This window comes from Bombyx mori, chromosome 28 (assembly GCF_030269925.1).
Source record: "Bombyx mori chromosome 28, ASM3026992v2".
Lineage (NCBI taxonomy): Eukaryota > Metazoa > Arthropoda > Insecta > Lepidoptera > Bombycidae > Bombyx > Bombyx mori.
In genome coordinates, this window is record NC_085134.1 from 6,042,080 (window position 1) to 6,069,566 (window position 27,487).

A 27,487-nucleotide genomic window follows, 5' to 3' on the forward strand; every position below is an offset into this window, starting at 1 on the left:
TAGTTCTAAGGTATAGTCACAACGGCTGCCCCACCCTTCAAACCGAAACGCATTACTGCTTCACGGCAGAAATAGGCGGGGCGGTGGTACCTACCCGTGCGGACTCACAAGAGGTCCTACCACCAGTAAAAAACCAGTACCATGGACGTTTGAATGGTGTTAATTTAATATTCACTATAAAATAATATTCTAGATGCTTATGAATTATGTCCGCGTCAAAAAGGTCTTCGCCAGCTCGCTAGAACATCTTATTTAAGCTCAAGCGAGCGTGATGTATCCGGGATTTCCTTGCATTTTCTATTCGATAAAGGACTTCTGCTTAATATATTTATTAGCACCGAATTTAGCGGGTCTGATGCGGGTTGCGCCATTTTCGACTAAAGAACAAAATTCTAGAATTTGTTTTACGGTGAATTCGAACGCTGTAAAAAAAAAAGAATTTTTATTTTTTTTATTGCTTAAGTGAATGGACGAGCTCACAGCCCAACAGATGTAAAGTGGTAACTTGAGCTCATAGATATCTACAACGTAAATGCGCCATCCACCTCGAGATATAAGTTCTAAGGTCTCAGTATAGTTACGACGGCTACCCCACCTTCCGAACCGAAACGCATTACTGCTTCACGGCGAAAATAGGCGGGGTGGTGTGGTATATTCAATAATTGCTGTAACAACGTTAATAATACATAATCGGAAGTTAAAAAATAATGATCCAATAAAAATTCACCTACCACCTCTCATAAGATCGACTTGCTTTGAATACTGTCGTTACTGGCATTTTCGTATCTAATTTAGTAATCTTCTTAGATACCTACAAGCATTATGACAATGTAAGAAAAAAAATACAATAAAGTGATTATCGTAAAACAAAGAATCTATTTTAAAATGTGATATAAAACAGGTTTAAGCAATTTTTATAAAGCTACATTAAAAATTATCTACACCCGAGAGCCAATGTCCCTATAATGGCCATACCATTAAATTCAGATGAACTACAAAATCTGATTTCAGTAGTAAAAATAATAATTTCGATGGTATTTCGGCTTAGACCAAACATCGGCCCGGTGTCATAAACATAGGGGGAAGGTTTCAGCAAATAGTGAGACTGAGTTGTTTGCGCGTAACGCGAATCGCAACCGTTAAGCTTTATTTCTTTGTTTACTACATGTTTTTTACGCTTTTATTGAGTAAATCTACTCTTAATTTGTTTTTTGTGGCTCCTTCGAGCGTCATTATGAAGAATTATTTAAATTCTTTTCTGATTTCAATGCATAAAGTTCTTCAGTGAGAGACGCGTGCTGTTATAACAATAATCTATCTGATAAAAACAAGATAAACTATTGTTAGAGCATTCCGATCTGTTCCGTTATCTACTAATGGTCCAAAACGACTTTTGAGGCGAAATATCTCATGATTTTGTTTTATAAATTTATGTTTACCTCCATTGATTAATTTTACCCATATTATTACCCACATTTTTTCAGGGTGGGTGGCGCATTTACGTTGTAGATGTCTATGGGCTCCGGTAACCACTTAACGCTAGGTGGGTTGTGAGCTCATCCTCCACCCATCTAAGCAATAAAAAAAATTTATCGGCTTTGAGTAACAAATCGCTATTTTTTATATATTTTTATTGCCTGTGCAGGCAGACGAGCATACGGCCCTGATGGTGAGTGGTTATCGTCGCCCATGGACTTCAGCAATGCCAGAGGCAGAGCCAAACCTCTACCTACCGTTAAACTATTTACTGCTGGTAACAGTTTGGCCCGCATTAACAATGTCACGTGTGGAAGTTACCGCCATATTACTTGAGCCTATTACCCTTCTCTCAACTTAATAAAACCCATTCAAACAGACATGCCTTTGGATCGTGAGCTCATTCATCCCAATAAGAAGGGAAATCAGTCACTCCATCCACCCTTATTCCTTGAATACCAATTATTACCTTCATTTGAATCTCTGTACTAAGCACAATCCGTCTGTGTCCTTATTCGGATCGGGTCGGTTCTCTTGAATCGCCACCCGATGTAATTGAGGACCGATTTTTATGTTTTTAAGTGAAAAGGTCTGTAGTACCTTTAATTGAACCATTGGCATGTGTTACGCTGATTACGAGGCTCGAAGATCTTTATTAAAGTTTTTGTTTAGCTTTATTTAACATTTTAAAGGGGTACAAAATCTTTGTATTTTTCAACGATCCAAAAAATATTTCTTTTCGCTAAGCTAGTCCGAAAAGTACATTTTGTAGATTGATGAAGACCATAATCGCCATTAGGTAAAATTAGCGCTTTCTCTACCTTGGCTCATAAGATGTAAGTCTTTTCACTTTGGTAGGGTTATTTCAATCTTCTATCTAATCGCTTAGTTCCGTAAACTGAATTATTGTAATTTTCATTCTAGGTACATGAGTTCCGGAGGCAAGTGAAAGAACTTTGAGTATATTTGGCATCATGTCTGATATTTATTAATTCTATTCCTCCTGCAAAATCTAGGTATTTTTTTTGTTGATATAATTTTTAACAGCTCTGTCCTGCTTGTTCCTTGAGGGTACGTTCAACAAATTAATACAATAACCCATTTAGAACCATCTACCTCATACGTCAGCTCCACACATCCTACAAGTCAGGTAACGGCCATTTCAAATGCAAAACGCTACTGCCACTTGAATTTTAAGTGCGGGACTAAGTGTGAACTAATACCAGTTTTTACGAGATCCTCACGGATGGAATAGGCAATGAGGTCGTAAAGAGTTCGGCTTTTTTTATAACAGTTAGGCGTATAGTATTGAGTATAAAACACATTTATATGTTCTGCACCTTTTTCGTATCGAATTTATTGGACTTCCGAAGCTTGGTAGGTATTTGACGTGCTCTTTATAATAAACTAAGGCAAACTTTAATAAAATCATAGATAACTTCTTTTAGTTGTAGTTTAGTAGTTTAGTTCTTTAGTTTCGGTAGGCAGCGGCTTGGCTCTGCCCCTGGCATTGCTGAAGTCCATGGGCGACGGTAACCACTCGCCATCAGGTGGACCGTATGCTCGTCTGCCTATAAGGGCAACAAAAAAAAAAGATGATTGCTTAGTGTCTGATGGTTGTGCAGTTTTTGGTAACCCTTCGAAGATTAACCAAGTTCCAAAAAACACTCATAAGAACTAGATACTTTTGGGAAAAGGTTCACAAAAACTCGATTGATGCGTTAAAATATACTTGTTAAGAATTTGAATAATTAAGTATGGTAATGCGTCTAGCATAGAAGAAAATATAAGGTGGGAAGCGGATGATATCTCTGACCGTTGTAGGTGCTCAGGGTAGTATGATAATATTGTGTTGACGTTATATTGCAACAACAATGTTAAAGTCTTACTCAGTTAATCATCAAATAATGGTTTGTACCATATATACTGGATATATATATCCAGTACTAGCCTTACTCGCCCGCTTCGCTGCGCATTTAAAATTAACATTAAATTTATTGTCATTATTATTAGGGAGTCCAACACTCATATAAATATTAGCCTATCCATTAAGTACATGTATTTTCTACATGGATACCAAGTTTCAAGTCAATCGGATGTATGGTTCAGTAGTTATAACGGAACATCCGTAAAAACCACTGTAGATTTATATTTATTTATTTTTTATTTATTTATTTATTTATGTACACACAGAAAACAAGACACAGTACAGAGTAATAGGAAAATTATGTACAAAGGCACTGCTTATTTCTTTGAGAAATCTCTTCCAGCAGACCTGCGAGAGGATAATGAGAATAATAATAAAAAGTGATAAGTGTGTGTAGAACACATAACTAAAATAACAAATACAACATGAGAATTATAGCACATACACATAGCAAATATTAAAAGTAACACAGTAACACTCGTATATGCGAAGAGTATAGAACCATGATCATTCGGTTGATGATAGATAAAATTGTTTGACCTTGTATTTAAAAACGGAAACAGACTTGCAAACTCGGATGTCAGCCGGCAACGAATTCCACAGTCTGACCGCGTGCACAGTAAAGGAGTGAGAATAGAAATTGGTTTTGTGGGAAGGGAATAACAAAACAGAACGTTGGTTGGACCTGCAGGGAGCATCAGGAGAACGAATGAAAGAGAATCGCTCACGTAAATATAAGGGAGAAGTGGGCTTATGTAGGATATTGAATAGGAGACATAATATTCGAGTATTCCTACGAAGGCGTATAGGGAGCCATTTAAGTTCTTTGCGAAAATGAGAAACATGATCGAATTTTCTGAGATTGTATATAAAACGGATACATAGATTTTGCATCCTCTCAAGCTTGTTTGAGAGCTCCTCAGTGGCATCCAAGTAGCAGGCATCGGCGTAATCAATTATGGGTAGAATGAGAGCTTGGACGAGAGATATTTTTGTATGCTGAGGTAAGAAGCCCTGCAGACATCTCAACGAGTGCAAGGCAAAGTGCACCTTCCTACTAATCTCAGCAACGTGAGAACTCCACGAAAGATGTCGATCTACAATAACACCCAGGTTTTTAACTGAATCGGTTAGAGTTATTTGAGTCCCATCCAAATAAATTGGGGGGAGTATAGGATCGCTGAGTCTACTGCGCAATTTTTTACCCCCTATAATGATAGCCTGTGATTTTCCCGGATTAATGTGCAGACCGTAGGCTTTTGCCCATTCACTGATAGACTTCAGATCACTGTTCATCGCAGCAATAGCCGATTCAACTTCAGGCTCCGAGAAGTGGCGATATAGCTGGAGATCGTCTGCGTAGAGGTGGAATTTAGAAGATATAAGCCTAGTGACAGAGTTTATAAACACAGAAAACAGAAGAGGAGAAAGAACACCACCTTGGGGAACGCCCGCACTGACGTTCTGCCAATCCGAGAAAGTCTCGTCAAGACGGACACATTGCGAGCGCCCCCGAAGGTAACTATCAAACCAGTTAATAGCAGATGAGGAGATATTGTTTGATTTGAGTATTTCGAGCAGAACATCGAAGTCAACAGAGTTAAAAGCGCTGCTGAAATCTAACAACACTAATAAAGTTAGTTGTTTGTTTTCCATGGCCCAGCGAATGTCATCGGTCACTTTTAGAAGAGCTGTAACCGTGCTGTGGCCCTTGCGAAAACCAGATTGGAAGGAGCTAAGAAGATTGTGGGAGAGGAGAAAAGACGACAGCTGACGGTGGACAATGTGCTCAAGGACTTTGGAAAGAAAAGGAAGTATAGATATAGGCCGGAACTGAGATGGCAAAATAGGATTGGGGCTTTTTGGGATAGGAACAACGTAGGCTTGTTTCCAAGAATCAGGAAAGTTGCTAGAGGTAAAGGAAAAATTGAAAATATGGGTAAGTATAGGTGCTACCGTTGGAAGAATTATGGCAATCATTTTAGAGCATACGTTATCAATTCCAACAGCCGTGGATGAGATGGAGAAAAAGGAATTACGGACATCAGCAACCGAGACTGGACTTAAGTCAAAAATAGGGATCCGGGGTACGGATAGACTTGAAATCTTAAGCAACGTGGCCGTCTTTGACGAATCACTGAGTGACACAGGAGGGAGAGAAAAATGCTTATTGAGGGCGCACAAGTCAGTATCCTTGACAGAAGAGACCGGAGTTTTGCCAATGCCGACAGATTTAAGGAATCTCCAAGTATGAGCAGGGCTGCGATTTTCAAGTGATTTGTGAAAGTAAAGTCTTTTAGCATCTCTGCACAAACGGTTGCACCGGTTGCGCAGTGCTTTGTATATGGCCAGGCTGTGTTCAGTGGGGCAACGTTTGTATCTTCTTTTGGCTTTGTCCCTGCGAGCCATCAGAGTTTTAATATCCGGCGTTAACCACGGTGCAGGTTTATGTTTAATTCGAACTCGACGGACGGGGGCATGCTGATCAAACAAACTGATTACCTTATAATTAAAAGAATTGACCATGTCGTTAATGTTATGGTGTTCAAGAATACACGACCAGTCGGTATTATTTACATCCCGTCGCAACGCTCCCAGATCAATACCCTTGTAATTGCGAAGTAGGAGAAATTGTGAATTACGTTTAGGGGGTCGAACACGATAGGAGAGATAAATCAAGTCATGATAAGAAAAGGAAGCGGAGAGTTGACCATGAGTGATAACATTATCAGGAGAAGATACTATCATGAGATCAAGTAAAGAAGGAGTACAATTAGGAGAAAAATGAGTAGCAGAAGATGGTAAGACCTGAAGGTTAAAAGAAGACAGTAAAGATAGAAGTTGACGAGATCGGTAGTTGTTTTTGATGAGGCAAGTGTTGAAGTCTCCCATAATGATTACATGATTGTAATTTGAGCAGAGCTCGAGCAAGACAGAATCAAGAGAATTGAAATAATCAATATTGAGGTTAGGGCTATAGAAAACACCAAGTAGGAGTTTAGAGTGAAATATGGAGATCTCAAGAAAAAGAAATTCAGCGGATTCGGAATACGGAGAGGGTGACGCATTTATAACTTTAAATGGAATTTCAGCACGCAGGTAGATAGCCACGCCACCGCCCCCCTTCTCGGTTCGGTCATTTCTGATCAGTACGAATCCAGGGAGTGAAAAAAATGAAGAAGGAAGAGAGGGTTTTAAAAAAGATTCAGTAATAAGTATGACGTCAAGCGGAGAGTTGCTAAATGAGGACAGAAGGTCAGTATAATGACTAGGAACACTTTGAGCATTAATGTGGGCTATATTAAGATTATTGGAATAAGTAGAAAAACATTGGGCGATCCGATCATGTAGGGTCAGAACTGTGGAAGAGCTACTATTCACACTGACAAAACTATCAGATGAAGAGGTACACGAAAAGAAACTATCATTGAGATCAAGTAAATCATCAGTTTCATACATTGATATGTTAATAGATTTCAGACGTGCACAATTAAGACGTGTATGTGTATATGCAGAAGAACCAAAGTGGAACTTAAATAAAAAAATTAAAAAAACCAAATTAATCAATTACCCAGTGGATTACCTTACCAACTCGCTGGTTTAGTGACAGAGATTGAACAGAGAAAAATTAAAGACAACTTAAATTATATGCTTGCTAGACACAAAAGAAATTAGCATTTAAAAAAAAAAAAAAAAAAAAACCTTAAATTATAAAGTACATAGTAAAAGGACATGTTTTACATAAAAAAAAAAAAAAGTTTTATGACCACACAGCACCACACAGATTTTTTGGCAAAGAACACGAATAAAACGCAAATCACAAAGTATGTTTTGTCAACTAACAGCAAGAACAAAACGCAAAAGACAGTTTAGTTGAAAGCAAAATGTCAATGTCAAGTCGATGTCAAATAATGTAAACATATTATTCAGAAAACAATTTCTCTCGATATTAACTAGTATTTGATCCGTGATACATAAACCAACCAAACAGTAACTATACAATTACAATATGAATATAAGCATATAAAGAAAAATTAGAATACATGAAACATATTATTATCACCGACTACCGACAATTTAAAACACATGCATGTATGACAATTCTTATTTTTATTTTTAATAAATTTTGTACGTAATAAAGTAGATACCTCCATAGTGTTTCAAACTACCATTGCACACTACATATTAATTTATTTTAAGATGTGCTGTGTGGAAGTCCAGCAAAGCATTTTAAAAAGCGCCGATATAGGTGCCTAAACGCGGCGCCGACTTGATTTGGTCACTTTTGGCTGAGATTTGGCAGTCTCGCGGTCATCATTGGTCCGTGGAGAATTATGGATGGCCGCAGCAGCAGGGTATCGGGATGTTAAGGCGTCCAGTTCAGACTTACACTCAATTTTATGACGAGTTTTGTCAGGTGTTAGAATGACAATTTTTCCTTCCACTGACCAGCAGTTACCGACGCTAAAATGTTGTCGGGCAGCAGTGAAGATCTTGTGTCTCGTTTTGGTGAGAAATTCAGAAACAGTGATTCCAGAGCCTTTCAGATTGGTTTTATTATCCCATACAACATTGCGATGCTCCATGCTGCAGAAACGCACTAGGACAGGTCTGACTTTGCCCTGAGAATTGCCGAGCCGATGACAATTGTTGATATGTTCTATGCAAATTTCAGGGAGTTTCATGTTTCTAGTGAAAACTTCAACAATAGATTTGTGCAATTTTTCATTTTTATTTTCAGGAATACCATGTAGAAGTAGAACTTTTCTTCTCATCATGGTCTCATGCCTATCCAACCCAAGGCTGAGAAGCTCAATCTGGGTCTTCATCTGAGAAAGTGTTTGCCACACAAAAGCTTTAAAATCATTAAACTCACGCGATAAAGTTGAAATATCGACATGTGCTGGAACAGCTCCGGTAGATGCCTTCTGCAGCTTCAGGTCATAGTCGTTCATACGTGTTTGGAAAAGCTTCTCGAGGCTTTCTAGACTATTTATAAGTTTCAGATCCATGATGTGTGCAAGTAAAGTTTACGGCCAAAACAAGTGTGTTTTATTGTTGCCAAAAGTTGTATAACACTAAACAGCGAGAATAGGTAAGATTAAGACACAATTACAGCATTAAACAATCACTATTTTATCCTTTTTATAATTTTAATCTAATTAATATTAGCAGGGGCGAAAAATTTGCGTGTGTATTGCTCGCCTACCCACAAAAGAAAAATTTATATATTAGTATAGATATATTATGTCCAATCATAAACGTAAGATCTTAAAATTATAAAATTAACAAGACCCCTTTTCATGAATAAACACTCAAAACATCTCAGTTCTCGAGGAAATAACAAATCCACAACTGTATCTTTAGAAAGGATTTATTTGTGTCTTGAATATAATTTAAATCTTAAACTAAGTAATGAAATTCAGTTCACTAAATTTATATTTGGGAGCAGAAATATAACTTTATTACGTAGCCGTGAGAAGTAATGATGCTAGGAAGACTTGTACTAGTTTCATTTATTATCTAGTCGAAGTGAATGTTAATACTTTACGTAATTTGGTTGGGTCAATTTGTGGTATGGACATGTGATGCGTAGAGAGGTGATGCATGTGATTAGGAGATACAGGTAGAGGGAGAGGAGGGTCGACTGAAGAAGACATAGATGGAGTGTGTAAATGATGATATGAGTGAGAGAGGAGTGAGTGTTCAGATGACGGCTGAAAGAAGAGAATGGAATAGAACAATTCGCTGTGCCGACCCCACCTAGTGGGATAAGGTGGAGACAAAGAACGAGGTTGGGTCAGTGTAATTTTGCATTATGGAGAATGTTCGTGAACAGGTACTTACTTACTTTGAAAAAACTGCACTTGATCCATAGCATATTTTAAATAAATATAAAATTAAATGCAACATAAACAATAAAATTTAATTGAGGCAACTTAAGCCCATAAAATTTCACATACAATGAGGTACATAACATTTAAATTAAAATAAAGTATTATAATTAAAACTACAATTTATGAGAATTAATAATTGAAAAAAAAAATCAAATCAAAATATGAACTTGAATTAAAATTATTAAAATTAAAATTGTCAACTACTAATATGAAATTAAAATTAAATAAAGGAACTAATACAATAAATAATGAAATAATCTTGACTGAGTAACCACCTACTAGATTAGCGAGAGATATTCTTATTACAACAGTGTCTGATTTAGGGTCAGTCCAGTCCCCCGATCCCGTAACGGTGCTTTTAGGTATCGCAAGCACCGGTCACCGTCCTCGTCGAACCCGTCGCTTGCGACGAAGGGCTTGACGGGTTAATTAACCCATAGATACAGCCCACTGACTTTCTCGCCGGATCTTCTCAGTGGGTCGCGTTTTCGATCCGGTGGTAGATTCTGCGAAGGATTACTCTTGCTAGGGCCAGTGCTAGCAACACTCCTGGTTTGAGCCCCGTGAGCTCATCTACTAGCTCGGTGAACCTAGAATAACCCTTCGAGATTACTAGAATAGGTATAAAAAAAAAGTCCAGTCCATCAGCAAATCATAGCTGGGACCGTGTTGTGTTTTGCCCTGCCTTAATATTTAAGTTCCGACTATTTTTTGCTTTGCTTTTTGCGTAACAACATCGTAAGTTGCAAGTTATTAAAGTCGCGTTTTTAACTAATTAATAATTCAAAAATGATTCGTATTTTTTGAACGAAATTATATTTCATGCGATGATTATCACCACGCCAATTCAAAATCTGGAATGACAACAACATGAATATTATGATGCCTTATAAAATTTAACTGTAGCAGTGTTACAAACTAACAAAACAAACCCTACATTTCCTGTGAGCGCCCCTTGACCTGATTACGGTACAATTGTGAGGCTCAACTTGAGAACATACAGAGAAAACGGCCGGTCTGACCGCGGGGCAATTTTTCGCACTATTTCACCTGTCGGAAGCAACACTCGCTTGTTTTTCCTACATCCAAGATACTAAGAAACTAGATAAGCCTTTTATTTAAACCTGAAAACATTACTCTCAGTTAATAAAGATACTTCTCATAGCCACAATCTCACTGGATATATGCACGTAATTATCGTCAAATTATTCGGTTGGTTATTTCAGATAACTTTTTTTTAAATTTAATATCTCTTATTCACAATTATCTATTATCCGTATAATCGTATATCCACCCTTCAAACCGAAACGCATTGCTGCTTCACAGCAGAAATAGGCAGGGTGGTGGTACCCACCCACGCGGACTCACAAGAGGTCCTACCACCAGTATCTCTTATAAACATCTCTTTAAAAACTATATATATATAAATGAATTGCTGTTCGTTAGTCTCGCTAAAACTCGAGAGCGGCTGGACCGATTTGGCTAATTTTGGTCTTGAATTATTTGTGGAAGTCCAGAGAAGGTTTAAAAGGTAGATAAATATGAAAATGCTCGGAATTAAATAAAAACAACAAATTTGTTTTCCCTTTGATGTGTCCCCCGTCGGACGGATTCCTTTAGTTTGTTTTAAGTTTATTTTATACAAATGTTTAGGTCTATTATTTATCGATTGAGGCACTACGAAGTCTGCCGGGTCAGCTAGTACAAAATAAAAGTTGTTTCACGCAGATTAATGTTGCCGATATGATACACGTCAAGGAGAAGCTGAAATAGCCTCTCAAGGCTATCAGCATAGGTAGGAAAAAAAATTTGTTTACGAAAATTTATGTTATCATAACTAATTTTCAGAATTTCATAAATTTCAAAGAACAGATAAGATAAGAAAGTAGCCAAATAAAGTCGTATAAATGTTGTAATATAAATTAGAAAGGTCTTTCTGAGAGTAATTAGTGGTAGGCAGGTAGGTGAGCTTCGCCTTTGGCATTGCTGACGTCTATGAACGATGGTAATCACTTACCATCAGGCATGTTCGTTCTGCCTAAAAGGTCAATTAGAAAAAGATAAAAAAGGCAATCGCACAAAGCCACTTGATGCTAAATTAACCGTCAACTATAGGTAAGATCATACTTAGATATTGGAAATATTTGGAATACAAATAAAATGCTGCTTTGCAAATGTTTCAAAAAATTTGAGTATGAACCATATACCAATAAATATGTGGCCTAAAATCGACGGATGCTTCTAGATAATTTAGATCAAGCAATGTTGGCTAAGATCTGAGTAAGAATACCGTGGATATGGGTCACAGTTTTATTCGTTCGCGTTGATTGGCTAATGCCGGTATTCATGCTTAATTTGATGACGGTACAGGAAAATTTTGGTCTCGTTTGTAATATAGAAGTTTGTGTCTATATGTGTGATATGTTCCAATTGGTTTACCTAGTTACGCATTTTGTGTGAATCACTCTATTATGTTGATAAAAATACCCATAGTTATTTTTTTACAATCAATCAATCCGTTTTTGTAATTTTGAACATCAATTAATAAATTATTATTCACATCTGAATTACATTAAGTAATAATAGCATTAAATCATATGTTTTATTACATGAAGTACTGAAATAAAGGTAATGGCTTCATTAAAAAAATTGATCATATCTTTCGAGCCTTATTTAGCTACTCAAGTTTTTCAAAATTTCATACCAAAATATGCAATTTTTAAGTTAATAAATGCATTTTTACCATAGCACCATCTACCATCTGCTCTTAGCATTGCTGAAGTCTATGGGCGACCACTTACCATCAGGTGGGCCGTAAGCTCGTCTGAAGGGCAATAAAAAAATCTACTTAGAAGATCTTCTAAAGTGACATCTTGACAGCTCATGAAACTGCCGGGCACGGTTATTAGGATACTTTAGAATTTACGAGAAGTTGAAGCGGTAGCTTCATCAGTCAGTTGAACACAAACCTAATTTCCGAAAAGACAATTGTACGCGCTGAATACTGATATACTAGCCCTCGCGAACGAAACTACGAAGAGATCCTTCTCGAACGTTCTTAAAGTCACGAGTTTATTCAGCATACGTAATTCATACTTTTCACGGCACATCGTTTTCAAGGTCTCTCCGACAAGTCTCCGAGATAAATTTTCATCGTATTTTTTTTTTGTTTTTGTTTGTTTGTTACGTGTACAAATGTTTCGAGGGTAAAATAATTGTTTGAGCCGCGGTCTCGTTTTGGATTAACATCGCGGTTTTTTGTGTAAACCTCGTTCAATGTTTGTTAAATTTTATTACGTTAAAAATAAAAAAAAAGATTTAACTCTAACTGGCAGGAGCGTTTTTCATACAACTTTTTTCGAAGGAATATGTAATTCGACAAAAGATATGGCTGTCAGTTATGTAGGTAAGTACTGTTACGCGCTGGGGTTCGGGATAAATAAAAATTCTACTGAATTACAACTAAAAAATGGTATTCAACACTTCACAAACACTTTAAAACACCCAACAAACACTTATAAATTCTAAATTTGCTTCCTTCGCTTCGCTTCAGGTGATCCGTTCGCTGTTTCGCTTCTAGCAGTTCCGATTACTGATTCACTGCGTGCCATCTCTACAATGCTTTTATAGTCGAATTCTCGAATCCCTAGAATTATCGAGAATATTCCACACATCTCTAGTAGTAGTTTCCGCTATATGTCAATAGATGGCGTTGTACTTCTCGAGCGTTGTAGGCACTTCTAGATCCTTCGATATTCGTTCGACTATTCGGCAATAGATGGCGTTACTCTTACTGGCGTAACAGTATTAATGATATAATTTATTTTTTACATTATGCGGTGTTTGAAGACTAACCCAATTCAGAGAAAAAAACTTACGTACTGGTAATTCCACCGATTCTCGAAGACACGTTGTACCCATTAACCATTGTCATTTATCATGACAATCCGCTCGGCTAGAGATACATCCATTAACGTTCGGTTAACCATCTCATTAGTGCACGTTAGATTTGGAATTATGCGCGTCTCAGTGAGTTATGCGAGCTGGGTGGAACTCAGAGCTGGCCCGTCATAATTTATTGGCGAGATTAGAAGTTTACCGATTACATCATCTTGGGGGAATCATTAGGATTTGAAAAGGCAAAACGACTTACTTCTTTCATCATTAATATTATCTGAACAATAAAAGGTGTAATGCTCATTCCGCATTCATAATTAAAACTATTTTTACGGCTAGAACTGACGTTTTTTAATGTTACTATTTTAATTCCGTCATTTCTGGCAGTATTGTGTATAAGATTAGAATTTTTTGCGGATTTATCTTAAGAGATGATATTAATGTAAATGCAACATAGAATTCGTTGGTGAACACTGATTAATTTCTATTCAAAATTGGAATTTCAATATACTCAATACTGGGTGTCTTAGTTAATCATTAGACCATGGACATTGTGGTATCTTTGAGATCTAATAATCATTTAATACAAGTAGGACCATGAGCCCATTCACAACAAAAACCATAAAAACACGACACTTTATTTAAATATAGACAATTTAAATAACGAATACAATATTCCATTTATTGAAATTCCAATACACGATACACAAATTCGGACAATGATTTACAGACAATTGAAGAGCCCTTACGGGACATGCGTCAATCGAGTTTCAATTAGGAGCCAGGAGAGGGTATCTATATATTAATACGTGAAGCAAAAACTTTGTACCCCTTTTTACGAAAATTGCGCGGACGGAGGAGTATGAAATTTCCCACACTTATAGAGAATATAGAGAAGGAGTGCACAACGCTAATTTTTTTTTTAAACAGTGCATAAAAGATACATTAAATCAATAAAGAAAACATTACACACACTATCACGTTTTTGACACACACACACGCATGCATACTATTTGTTTATTGTCAAACCTTTCTTATTGCATAAAGTCCATTGTCAAATTGAGAATAGATTAAATATTGTTTGTCTTTTTGTTAATATTTGTCTAAAGTGTAGTCTTGGCGAAATTTATCATTATAGAAGTATAAATAGTCTTTGACAATAGAATCATAATAATGTTCAAACTTATAATTTCAATTAATTAAAGTCGAATTTCGACTACTACGGGACCGTTAGTTTCTATAAATACTGTTATTATAATAATATATAGATTCAACATTATTGTACCAATTGAAGGACACGTGTTACTGAATCCAAACCGCGTCTTATTGATTCGGTTAGAAGTTTCTAGGTTCGAGAATCTCACCTAAACCAGACGTAAGTCGAAGCTTAATGGTAATGTAGCTTCATTATAATGTTTATTTTGGGTTTCAGATTTCATGATTCGATCGATCGGTGTTCGATTTTTTTTGGAAATATTTTTGCGTGAGGCTGTGATTATTTCTCATTAAAATTTCACGTGCACATAAACTAGCGTATACGTATCACGATGTATTTGTGTTGGGAACATCCGTTACTACGCCTAAGTAAACAAATGAATTAAGTTGATAATATTTTGTATTTACACTTATTCAAACAATACACATTTTTATTTCACCTTAAAACTTGCTCAACAGATTTTGCTATTAAAATAATTGGTCACAAAAGCCACGTTATAATAATTTTTTACATTTCCTAAAATGACAAAAAGAATGTAATTAACCGAAACAATAAAACGTCAATGAACCTATAAAAAAGCTTAAGCAAAGATTGGGTAAGGACGACCTGTGAAAACATATCTCACCCTGAAGGTTTCATGAAATGAAAATTTCATCCGGACCCGCGTTGCAAGGTGAAATATTTTAATTTAAAGACGGTCTCACGTGGCCTATGGAAAGAATTAGATGTGGTAATGTTTATTTTTTGGCTTTTGTTAGTTAATAAGTGAAGCAAAAATTGGGGATTCTGTGTGACAGCCTGGTAAAGTGGTAATCTAATACTGCCATTGACTTTCAGAATGCTTATGAACCAAACTTCTGCTACGGCGTGGTACTTAAATCGCAACTTAAGCCAACGGCTCGTCCTCTAATTGAGGGTTAGCATTCCAAGGAGTCCAGGCCTTTGATTTGGTGTGTTACTTTCGACAAAGCTCCTCCTTGCTCGTAAGACCCATCCTCAACACCTGAAATTTTTCTTACAATGAACTGTAAATGTTCGAAACCAATCTGTGATCTAACTAATCTGTGGGGACTAGTTGCGAATGGGCAAGGTGTACGCGACTTGACATCTGTCATTTCTGCTTGCTTCTCGAACGGGACAGTACCAACATGCATGATGGTCTTCGCTACGGTTTTCCTTTATCACTATTCCTTATCCATGCCCGCCCTAAAGCCTTCTCCCTAAGTGATACGGCGTGATTCGACGAGGTCATCGATTCCGGTGAGTGATTAGACAATATTTTGTTAAAATAGTACATACGGCGCCGCGGATCGCGGCAAGTGTTCGACGGGCACCTCGTGTTGGTTTCCATAGCCCTAAGTTGCCACGAGGACGCTGGGTTCAGATCAAACAGTAAATATATTATAAATTATAACTTCACCCCATTAGAAATATATTTTCTCTCTCTTTCTTTTTCCCCTTTTTAATTCTCTTTCTTTTATGTGAAAGATGTAACGTCTTAATCGGTATAGCCAACACCTAGAATGCCCATTGCTTCACCTGTTTGGTTTACGTAACAATAATTAAAAAAAAATCTATTTGCTTGTGAAATAAGAAAAAAAAATTCACTTTGTTATAGTGCTCCTGAGAATTACATTATTCTATTGAATTTCAGGAAAATTTTACTGGTGGTAGGACCTCTTGTGAGTCCGCACGGGTAGGTACCACCGCCTGCCTATTTCTGCCGTGAAGCAGTAATGCGTTTCGGTTTGAAGGGCGAGGCGGCCATTGTATCTAAACTGAGACCGTAGAACTTATATCTCAAGGTGGGTGGCGCATTAACGTTGTAGATGTCTATGGGCTCCAGTAACCACTTAGCACCAGGTGGGCTGTGAGCTCGTCCACCCACCTATGCAATAAAAAAAAGTCAAACCTAGCTTCTTTAAGTGGCAACCATACCCGAGAAGGGTGGACGTCAGGCCGAGAACCGGAATTAAAATCATAAGGGAGGAGTAGATTTTTTCTTAACCTTCAACTCTTTATCTTTTGAGTGGCATACTTAAATATTAGACTTTTTTCACGATATTTAGAGATAATCGATTGCGAATTATTCGAATTGCAAATAAATAGGAAAACTAAATAGAAAATATTAGATATTCATTTTCGTCATCTTTATGTATGTTTTATGTATTTATTTATTTTTTCGTATTCACGTCCCTTTCTTTACGTAGTCCACGTTTGCAACAAATCTACTGAATCTTGCACAAGCTTTGCGTGGTATTATTAAAGCTTATACTTTACCAAGTTTTTTTAAGTAAGAAGCTCGCTTTAGAAAATATTTAATGAGTAAATGCGGCTTGAACTGAATTAAATTTTTGCATGATTTTTCTTTGCGTCCGAAGTAAGACGAGCGTATGCCTTTTTCATTCGAGAATTTTCAAGCAAGAGCTTTTTATCGTAGCGAAGAATCCTTGGCTTGAGAAGACGTCTATTTTTGTTGGATTTTATTTTTTAATGCGACTATCCTGTATTTTGGATCCCGGGTTCGTTCCGTTAAGGGGCATACTTTGAATCCTTACCTCACGACCTATATTTTATTTTTTGTCGCGAAGTCGCGGGTAAAAGCTAGTTACTCATAATTAAAATCTGAAATCCTTAAATCCGACGTCACCGTCCTTTACTACACATGTTTTATCTTGAAAATAATGTTATTTTCCCTCAAGTTAAGGTCGCCACAGGTGCCGGCGGAACAGAGAGCGACTTTTACGATTTCTTTCATAAAACAACTTTGTACGGACTTTTAAAATTTTTGTGTGTACAGTTTTACATAATTTCGTAAAGAAACAGATATAAAACAAAATGGTTGACATAAAAAAATCGTTGTGGAAATGCCGCACGCAAAATTTTTATTAATTAACAATAAACAAGTTGATAACAAAAATTTATTATTTTTTTATTACTTAGGTGGGTGGACGAGCTCACAGCCCACCTGGTGTTAAGTGGTTACCGAAGCCTATCGACATCTACGATGTAAATGCGGCCACCCACCTTGAGATATGGGTTCTAAGGTCTCAGTATAGTTACAACGGCTGCCTCACCCTTCAAACCGAAACGCATTACTGCTTCCGGTTGGACATAATATGTGGATATTCAAATTATAGCAACTATACACGTAGCCTCCTAAGATGCTTGCTGCAAAATAATACCATGGTTTTAACAAAAAAATATCCTTACTATAAAAATATCCGTATTTGAAGACGTAACAAAACTTAAATATTCTAAACCGTAATATACAAAAGGAAATACCTAAATCGTCCTTCGAAGTTCCTAAATGTAATATTCAAAGATGGCCGCGGAAACTTTCCTCAGAGTTGTTCAAAGTTAATGACATGTAAATTGTGACAAGGTTTTTCATCGTGCGCTGACGAATGGTGAAAAGGTAAGCAGGGACTATATTTTTTGTATCGCCATATATAGGAAGATATACACATGACTTACCACGTGGAACTATGGTGCTTTGAGGCTCGAAGATTCAATTCTATGACAGGTATTGTACTAATTGTTTCTTTTTAATACAGTTTTTATTAGCTTCAGACGTATGTATGTTAATATGTAACGGAATCTTTGAACATGATTTTGACCCCTTTCAAGACGTCGGATTAACTAATTATAAATATTTTATGAACAGAAAGGAGTAAAAGGGGTATTTTGATAATATCCTGAACAGCACGCCACGCTTTTTTTTACAATAAAATAATTTTTTCTTACACTATTTTTAATTCAAAAATATAAAAAAATATTTTCTATTTTTTAGTTGGATTTTCTATAAAGGCGTATTTCTTTTAGTTTTTTTAAAATTATTATTTATTTTATCGTTTAAACGTCGCGGTCGTTAAGAACCAACCGTTGCCCATATAATATATTATTATCAATAACATAAACTCCCACTCATGAGGGATGAGTTGTCTCTGTTTTATAGTACTACTTCTGGCCCGGAACGTATTATCATACAGCAGAAATAATCAAGCGGTACCAACAACCGCCACCGACAACCTTCAAATATAAGACCGAAGTAAAAAATTAAAGGGTTTCCCATAGACACAGCCCACTGAGTTTCTCGCCGGATCTTCTCAGTGGGTCGTGTTTCCGATCCGGTGGTAGATTCTGCGAAGCACTCCACTTGCTAGCTAGTGTTAGCATCACTCCGGCTTGAGCCCCGTGAGCTCACCTACATGATAAGGTGAAGCTGAAATACCCTCTCAAAGCTATCAGCATAAAAAAGGGTTTTATTATTAATTTAACTAGGTTTATTAATTATAGGCACTTTCAAACAATTTCATTACTATCATACGGAACACAGTTTCACCGCTGAGAAGATTTTGCAAGAAATTCAAAGTTTTCTCTTTTTGAATACGTATATATTAAAATTCATCAATACGCACAGATAAAACAAACATATAGATTTTAAAACAAGACCAGAAGAGGCCATTATAATATGTTCAGAGCTTGTTCACCAAAATTTCAAACCCACGTATCAAATTAAAACGATTGACTACATTACTGCAGAAACTAACAGAATATTGGATACCGTTGAAGCTTAGTTTATAGCTTATATATTTATAATAGTAAGGCTTAAAGTTGAATACGAAGGCTTACTTATTGAATTTGTCAACTGAGTTCAAGAAAAGGGTCGAAAATTTGCAAAAAGTTCCAACCATTGTTAAATATATCTTTAATTTGAATACGTTTGGAAACCTACAATTTCAAGTTCAAATTATTAAAGTTGAAAAAGCTCTTAATTAGGCGACATCGAGTGGTCGTATTACCTTTATCTACCTGGAGCTGCCTTCAAAACTTTCGGGAAAGTTCTGAGACATTAGCTTCAAGTTTCCATTGTAATTTTCAATGATAAAAATGATGTAATAGAATCGTAACTGAACTAAGTCTTTATTGCAAGGAACATGATGAAAGATAATTTCGAGTTATTTGCACATTTTTCACAGAGCACGAATTTTGATAATAAATTTCAACAATTTGCAATCGCTGCTCGTTTGTAAGTCTTTCCATGATGAAATGGCAGAGTATACTGAAAACTTTTCACTTTGACAGATGACGTTTGGACGCCATTACAAACCAGTGCCGCCAACCTGAAAAACTTAACTCTTAAAAAAAATCAGTTTTAAACCTGTTTGGGAAGACGTAAAGATTATTTTTGATAGACAATATTTCACAACTGATTTGGAAATTCGAAGCTAGTGCCATTTTTCTGCGGGGAGTGTCTGACCAGTCCCTATTTCAATGTGCTCTGAAGCATCAGTAAAACCTTACGACAAACTAGTGAGTTTGTATGTCCATTGGCAACAACGACAATAAAATTTATTTTTACCGGTCTAGCCTTTTCCGTCGCTCGAAGGACCAAAGTAAGTAATTATTATGATATTTTTTGGGTTAGCCGAATATGAAATGTTGGGCCACAAAAAATTACTCACGAAAACCGTTTATTAATGTTGCGAGCCATACATTTTATTTGAACGTCTAAAATACTTCTGTTTGTTTAGGACCACTTTAAACTTTATATATATTGAGCCTTCGCAAATATAGGGTTGTGGTGTGCGAGAAAATCCATATTTTCACAGAGTAAATGCTTTAAATCTTTAGTTTAGTTTAATATGCAAAAAAAAACATCGAAATCTATATAGCAAACAATACTAATGGAAGCTTAAGCAGCTTAGGGATTTAGAGTTGGAGTAGCCGCTACTAATGCCGATAGCTACGGTCAGATAGGCGATGAGCGCGCCAGCTTACATACATTATAATCAAATTGGTGCAAAAATACTAAGCTTTACTGGTGTTAGGACGCCTTGTGAGCCCACACGGGTAGGTACCACCACCTTGTCTCTTTTTGTCGTGAAGTAGTAATTAGAAGCGTTTCGGTAGTATTAATGATGAGGCAGCCGTTGTACTGTAAAAACTGGGACTTTAGAACTCATATCTCATGGTAGGTGGCGGCTTTTGCGTTTTAGATGTCTATGGGCTCCGGTAATCAGGCTGTGAGCTCTATCCTCTAGTCTACCCATCTAAGTAATAAAAAAATAAAAAGGGCAAAAATTAGGTCTTTGCTTATGAAGTTTGTTATTTAGTATACAGAAAGTTATAGTAATTTTTTGATAAAAGAAGCATGTTGCGGATAATAACATGTACTTTTAGGTTAGGAATATTGTGTTCTTTTTTTATAATAAATAAATTAATTATGATTTTTTTTTTGATAAATACTACTCTGTCAAGAAAGTACCGAGAAAAGACTAATAATACACAAAATGTTGGTTTTTCATCTAAATTTATAACTTCAAAGTATGCTCCTTCAGAAACGATGCACTTGCACTAACTAATGATCTAATCATCAAAATATTTGTTAAGTGGTTTTTTCGGTATTGAGTAGAATTATCCTTTATGTCTTCTACCAAACGAAAACGGGTGCTTCGAAGAGGTAATTGGAGGCTGGAGCATATCCTGGTGTATAAGGCACTCGATGGTATTCGGTGAGTTTTTGACCAAAAATTGGTTCGCAATCATGGAAGACGCATTATTTTGGAGCAAAATCAAAAAAAAATCTACACAAATCTGCCCTTTTCCCTCGAATTAGCTCTCTTAAACGCCCGCATAACTCCTTATTTAACGTTTGTCCTTCCGGGAAGAATTCCAAGTGCACAAAACCGCAACAGTCAATATGACTTCGACTTATCACCGACTTTGGCTTCACTTTAGTTGGAAGGCGCCACTCCGAAGCTTGTTGACTACTTTGCATGTCAAACCCGTAATCCTAGATCTCGTACCTATAACAATATGTTTCATGAATATTGGGTCGGAGTTAATTTGTTTTAGCATGTCATCAACGACTTTCATGCCATAGAGTTTTTGGAAATTTAGGTCTTTCAGGGCTAATTGAACAGCATCATGCTTCATACCCAAGTCATTATTAAAATGGTACGGATCGACTCGTGCGACACAGAAATTGGCGTTGCTGAAGTCCATGGGCGACGGTAGCTACTCACCATAAGGCGGGCCGTATGCTGGTCTGCCTACAAGGGCAATAAAAAAAGAGTTCAGCGGCTATCTCTCTCAAATTTGAATAAGGATTTTCTTATTCACTATTTCCTTCACTTTTGCGATTTTAACTACAGTTGTAGACGTTGATATCCTACCACAGAGAGGCAGTTTTTCCATCAACTTCGACCGCTTTTGAACACTTTTTACCACTCATAAGCACACATTTTTGATTAAAGTCGATTCACCGTAAGCCTTCTGTAATATTGTCAATGTTCGATGTATTTGTCCGTTTTGAAATTCGCAGTACACATTAGATATGATATAATTACGAATAGTACTAATTAAATACTGTATGTAATCTAAGCAATAGATACAGTTAAAAGTTCGCAGCAAAATGAAAAACAGTTGTACCAATCTAATAATCACAAAAGTAATAAAAAAATGAATTTAGAACCATAAATTATTATTAACATCCGTTCCCGATACCGTTTCTGATACTTTTTTGACTGAATGTATTTATATTATGTGCAAATATTTTAGGGGATTATCTTTAAAAAAAACACTTCATAGATACGTCACTAAGCCAAAAATTTTAACAACAAAAATATCTTACACTAAAGCTCTCTAAAGCTCAGTACAAAGCAGCCACCAAATGTTACGGCACGTACTTCATTAAAAATTCTCGTTGTACAAAAACGCTGTTTACATAAAGAAGAGCCTGAACAACTGACAAGAACATTACTGTGGTTCGCGAAAATTAAAAATATTAACGTGCCATGTCTATTGTTTCTAGGTGCATTATATCGAGTTGATACTAGCAACCCCAAAATTAATTTTCTATAACTTAAAAGCTTATCACTCATATCGTTTGATACGTAAATACCTCTGTTTGAATTTTCGGGCTGGTAGTCACTGAGTTACGTTTAGGTATGAACACCATTTAATTCGATAGCGAACATGAAAATTATAAATGAAACAGATAAATAATAAGGATATTGTTATTGTGTATATCGAGGGGAGTAAGTTTATTTGGTTTAAGCGGCAATTTTCAACTTTACAGAAGAGTCATTTAAGGTTTAATGTTTCGAAAAAAAATCATTGCAACAAAACTTCTTCAGCTATGTGAATGGAGTAAACTTAATTATTGAAGTCGATGCTAATACCAAATAAAATGCACCTTTAATTACAAATATAAATCATATTAAGCGAAATGTCGCTTAAACTAATTAGCTTTTCACCCATCGATATAGTAATTGTTTTGTGTAATCATTATACATGTACTAAACCTAAGAGTTACGGTATATCTTAAAATGCTATTTTTATTTTATTCATTTAACGACACAATATTAAATTTTTCAAAGAAATATTTAAAGAAATCATAGTATTGTTTTGTAACATCTCTATGTAGTTCTCGTATTTCGTTTTAAGGGTACGAATTCTTGTAAAAACAACGGAAGGACGTTTTCATATCTGGACCCGTCGCAGGTATCTATGTCTTAATTAAGGAGAGATTGTCGTAAATCCGTCACGAGAAGAGGAATTAAAAAAATTATTAAAAAAAACATATTTGTTACATTTTCTTTTTATATTTGAATCCCGTGTTGAATTGGTATTTGAATTTGGAAATATGTTTTCCGTATTACTAGTCAAGTCATATGGAAGGATAGAATTGCAATATTTCATTAACGGCCGTCTGGTGTAGTGGTAAGTGACATGGTCACTACACAAGGGGGTCGCGGGTTCGAATCCCGCCAAGGGAAGATATTTGTATGATAAATATAAATGTCTTTTCCAGGGTTATGGATGGATATTAAATATGTGTATGTGTATAATAAAAATCTTATATTTATTTCCGTTATCTGGTGCCTGTAACATAAGTTCTTTACGAACTTATTACGGGACCAGTTAACGTGGCGTGACTGTTAGTAAATATTTATTTATTATTATTATTATTATATTTATTTTTATTATCTATGGGTACCAATACGGTCTTTTATCTATTTTCAGTTGTCTCTACACAGGAATATTTAACTGAACTCACTCAACCAAAGTGTTCAATAAAATAATATTAAAGTCAACACGTCAACAGTCAACGAATTAAAGTCATGACACTCCAGTAAAAGTCTACTAGGATTTCAATGATATTGTGAGTATAATTTTTGACAGTTTATTTCAATTTGCTTCATCATATTTAGTGAAGCTGCAAAAGCAAATTTAACTTTTCGGAATAATATAACCAATTTGGAGAGACGCTCCCAAAGAATTAATCATTCAATTAATTCAGTGCGAAGCCAATAAAATTTCCGACACTGGAGCCAATTAGTCTTCAACAAACTCATACGAAGGAAGTTGAAGGAAGTTGAAGGAATCCTTCAACTTTGTACTATCCGCTTCTAATGATTTGAATGTACATAATATTTACTATGGTTTCTGAGATTGCCTTTGTTCTTTAGGTATCGGGTGTCCGTGAAAACTAATATTAAATTCGGATCTAACATTCAGTGTTCAAATTCCTGCAAATTTGTCGACCTCAATGAGGGACGCATGTTGCTCAAACTGGTCAATTTAGAAATGTAAGTAGCGTGATTTTTTTATAGTATTGTCTGGGCAAAATGAGCTTTTATCCCACTTGGTGGTATGTGGTTAATTAATACACAAACGCATTACTATTTTGAAGCAGAACTGGTTTTGATGTTTGTATCTACCGTTGTGAGTTTTCAAAAAGCCAAAGTAACAGGAATTAAATATGCTTAGCAATCTTGTAATGTAAATTTGAAAAAGGCAGAAAACATTAATTTTAATATGGAAATAAATTGATGATCTCTTTGTTTATCAATAATCTCTGATTAAAAACTGCACAGATTATTTTCCTGTAAAATGTATGGACTCAAAAACTCTGATAATCGTAATGAAATGTATAGAACAGGTGTTTGCCACTTATTCCTGTAAATGTAACATCTATACAGCCAAACTCCGCAACGAAGAAACCACCACCCCACCACCACAAAAAACTCTTTATGGTAAGATTCAGGCTAAGAAGGAGTAGTTTGTCTTGGATCCTTCTACGAAATTAATCGGAAGGCAATAGGAGACCTAAGAGTTTGGATTTAGAATTTGGGTACACCTACGCATGAGAAAAATTGGTAATCTATTTATCAGTTTTGGAAGAGGCTTAAAAATAATTCTTCAGAGTTGGTTTAATGTCAATAAATAATGGTTTTAAGTTTGAAAATGTGAATCATGCTGTCCCGTAATAAAAAAAAAGCATTCAGAACTTTTTCATGAAGCAAAATTATCATAGAGCGCGTTAAGTACACTTTGATGGCGTTCGAGGTCTTTTATTACAAAAAACAACAACAAATAAAGTTGTTACGAGTTTAAAAACTCAAATTGCTTGATTTTAGTAACTTTAAGGTCCGCTTTTAACGCTTTAAGTATTTATGAGGGATTTTTTATATTCTTGATTATGTTTATAGGTTAAATGGCATGAAAATTGAGAATGTCGGTAACTATGGTTATATCTATCGTTCAATTTCATTTACAAGCATATTATGGATCACATGTATGTATGCTCCATGGGGAATGCTTGAAGAATTATTCGAGATGATCCCCTCATCTCCTTTTCATCATCGCACCTCCCGCAATCGGAGCAGAGTTCATCCATATTATCTGGAAAAGCTGCATTCATCGACAGTGCGTTTCCAAAGAAATTTTACGTACGTACGCTACGTACCATCCGGTTTTGGAATGAATCCTCTCCACGGTGTTTCCCGAGTGCCATGACGTGTCCTTCTTCAAACGAGGCTTGCGGAGAGTACTCTGCTCCTGGCATTGCTGCTGTCCACGAATGACGGTAAACACTTACCATTATGTGGGCTGTATGCTCGTCTGCCTACAAAGGCAAAACTTATACTATACTACTATTTTTTTTAAATTTCTCGTAAAAAAAATATATTGCTTAGATTGGTGCAGCCCACCTGGTTGTTAAGTGGTTACTCGAGCCCATAAAAATCCAACGTAAATGCGCCACCCACCTTGAGATATAAGTTCTGAGGTCTCAGTATAGTTAAAACGGCTGCCGCACCCTTCAAACCGAAACACATTACTGCTTCACGGCAGAAATAGGCGCGGTGGTGGTACCTACCCGTGCGGTTAATCTACGTTAACAAAATCATTATATATTTATTTCTTATCAAAACCTCTAGACTACTGGTAGTCGTGTCGCTTGTAACTGAGCCAAAATATGGGGAAAGAATTCATCATCAGCTTGTATCTCTCCACTGCTGGATGTAGGCCTCTCCCATAGTCCGCCACAATGAACGATCCTCCGCCTTTCGCATCCAATCTCTCCCAGCATATCGGCACAAGTCATCGGTCCAACGGGCAGGGGGACGCTCAACGCCGCGCTTACCGGTACGCGGTCTCCAGTCCAGAACACGTCTGCTTCATCGGACATCGGTTCTGCGACACCTATGTCCGGCCCATTGCCCGGGGAACGAATTAAAAATATCAATCATGATAACCCATTTAATAATATCGTGAATAAATACTATTTACTGTTTACCCGATTTAGGTATCTCCTTTAAATTGCCTTTTGCATTTTCTCCTTTACTTCATTAATTTAGAAGATATTATTAAAGTTTAATAGTCAATAATATGGACTGAATTGTCGTAATTTCCACAAACTCCTAAATATCGCAACAGCAGTTATTTGTCGTTTCTGTCTCATAGCGGATTTTTTCATTTGCCATTCACCCACCTAATGTAAAATGTCTTTCGTCTTATTTGCAGTCAAATCACTCATTTCGAAATAAGGCATTCTTATTAAACGAGCGACCGCTTCATAAAAGATAGGATCTTAATAAAATTCCCACCAGGCAGAGATTGAAAGGCCCAAAAAAATTTTAATATTGACAAAACATCTCGGATCTCCTTAATTAGTTGGGAGTATTTTTCTCGTTTGAACTGATCTTCCCTTTTGTACCTGGCCATTGTCAGACCCTCCCGATTTATTCCGTTTGAAATTGAATAAGTGTTGTGTTTTTGGAAACGGCAAATTTCGCTTATTTTAATAGGTTAGACACTTAGGGCGTCTTTTGACTTTTTGGTCAGCGTATTAATGAAAAAATACAGCACTGTCTTTGATGTTTACTTACTCCTCCTTGGAGTGTCTGTTCACGCAAATTCACTTGTAATTATTACTCTGTAGAAACGAAATTGTTTATCTGTATTAGATCCGTACGAAGGCGTAATAATCTATGTTAATGTTCAGTTTTGTCATTCAACTACTCTGTTCGCTCTCTGCCCAAGCGCCTCTCACGCGAACGGACGCGTCTTCAGTACTCTTCAATCAGACTTGAATATAATTAAATGTTGTAATTCAGACAAAATACAATTGTTCATAAGAAGTCAGTGCTTTTATTACTCAGACTATCAGTACGTACGCTGCGTGCGATCCAGCCGAGCCCGTCTGGTGGCCCATGAAAATCAGTAACCACGCTCATTCGACCGCCATATTCAACAGTGTCGATAAATGAAAATTAGATATCAATTTATTTATTTGTCGTGTTAAATTTACTGAATGGTGTCGTATCTAAACTCAATTATTTCAGGTCTATCAGTTGTTTTGATTTTGTCTCAAATATAATGCCATAAATGTCATCAAAGCTCTATTTTAAAGTCTGCTTCTTGAAAATCTTGTTAACAATATTCGTTTACAAAACTTGATTTTTTTATCTTTTCTTATACTTGTATAGATGTTAATCAACCACTGATATTTGATGGCACCCTTGCAAAAAAACAGTTATTTACTTATCTATATGTATAAAAATGAATTGCTGTTCGTTAGTCTCGCTAAAACTCGAGAACGGCTGGACCGATTTGGCTAATTTTGCTCTTGAATGATTTGTGGAAGTCCAGAGAAGGTTTAAAAGTAGATAAATATGAAAATGCTCGGAATTAAATACAAATAACAATTTTGTTTTCCCTTTGATGTGTCTCCCGTCGGACGGACTCCTTTTGTTTGTTTTAAGTTTATTTTATACAAAA

At 36.2% G+C, this 27,487-nt stretch overlaps 2 long non-coding RNA genes and 1 other non-coding gene across 3 annotated transcripts; 2 read left to right on the plus strand and 1 right to left on the minus strand.

Moving 5' to 3' along the window:
- Positions 1-217: 217 nt before the first annotated feature.
- Positions 218-19,711, minus strand: LOC134201614 (uncharacterized). Its single transcript, XR_009976978.1, has 3 exons — positions 19,219-19,711; positions 732-811; positions 218-422 (listed from the first exon to the last, which is right to left on the minus strand). It is a non-coding gene; the product is annotated as an uncharacterized LOC134201614 (long non-coding RNA).
- On the plus strand, positions 6,508-8,448 carry LOC134201608 (uncharacterized). The gene is made up of 2 exons (XR_009976972.1): positions 6,508-7,495; positions 8,145-8,448. It is a non-coding gene; the product is annotated as an uncharacterized LOC134201608 (long non-coding RNA).
- A 7,144-nt stretch (positions 19,712-26,855) lies between the features above and the next one.
- On the plus strand, positions 26,856-26,926 carry Mir2827 (microRNA mir-2827). Its single transcript, NR_107421.1, has one exon. It is a non-coding gene; the product is annotated as a microRNA mir-2827 (primary transcript).
- The last annotated feature ends 561 nt before the right edge of the window (positions 26,927-27,487 follow it).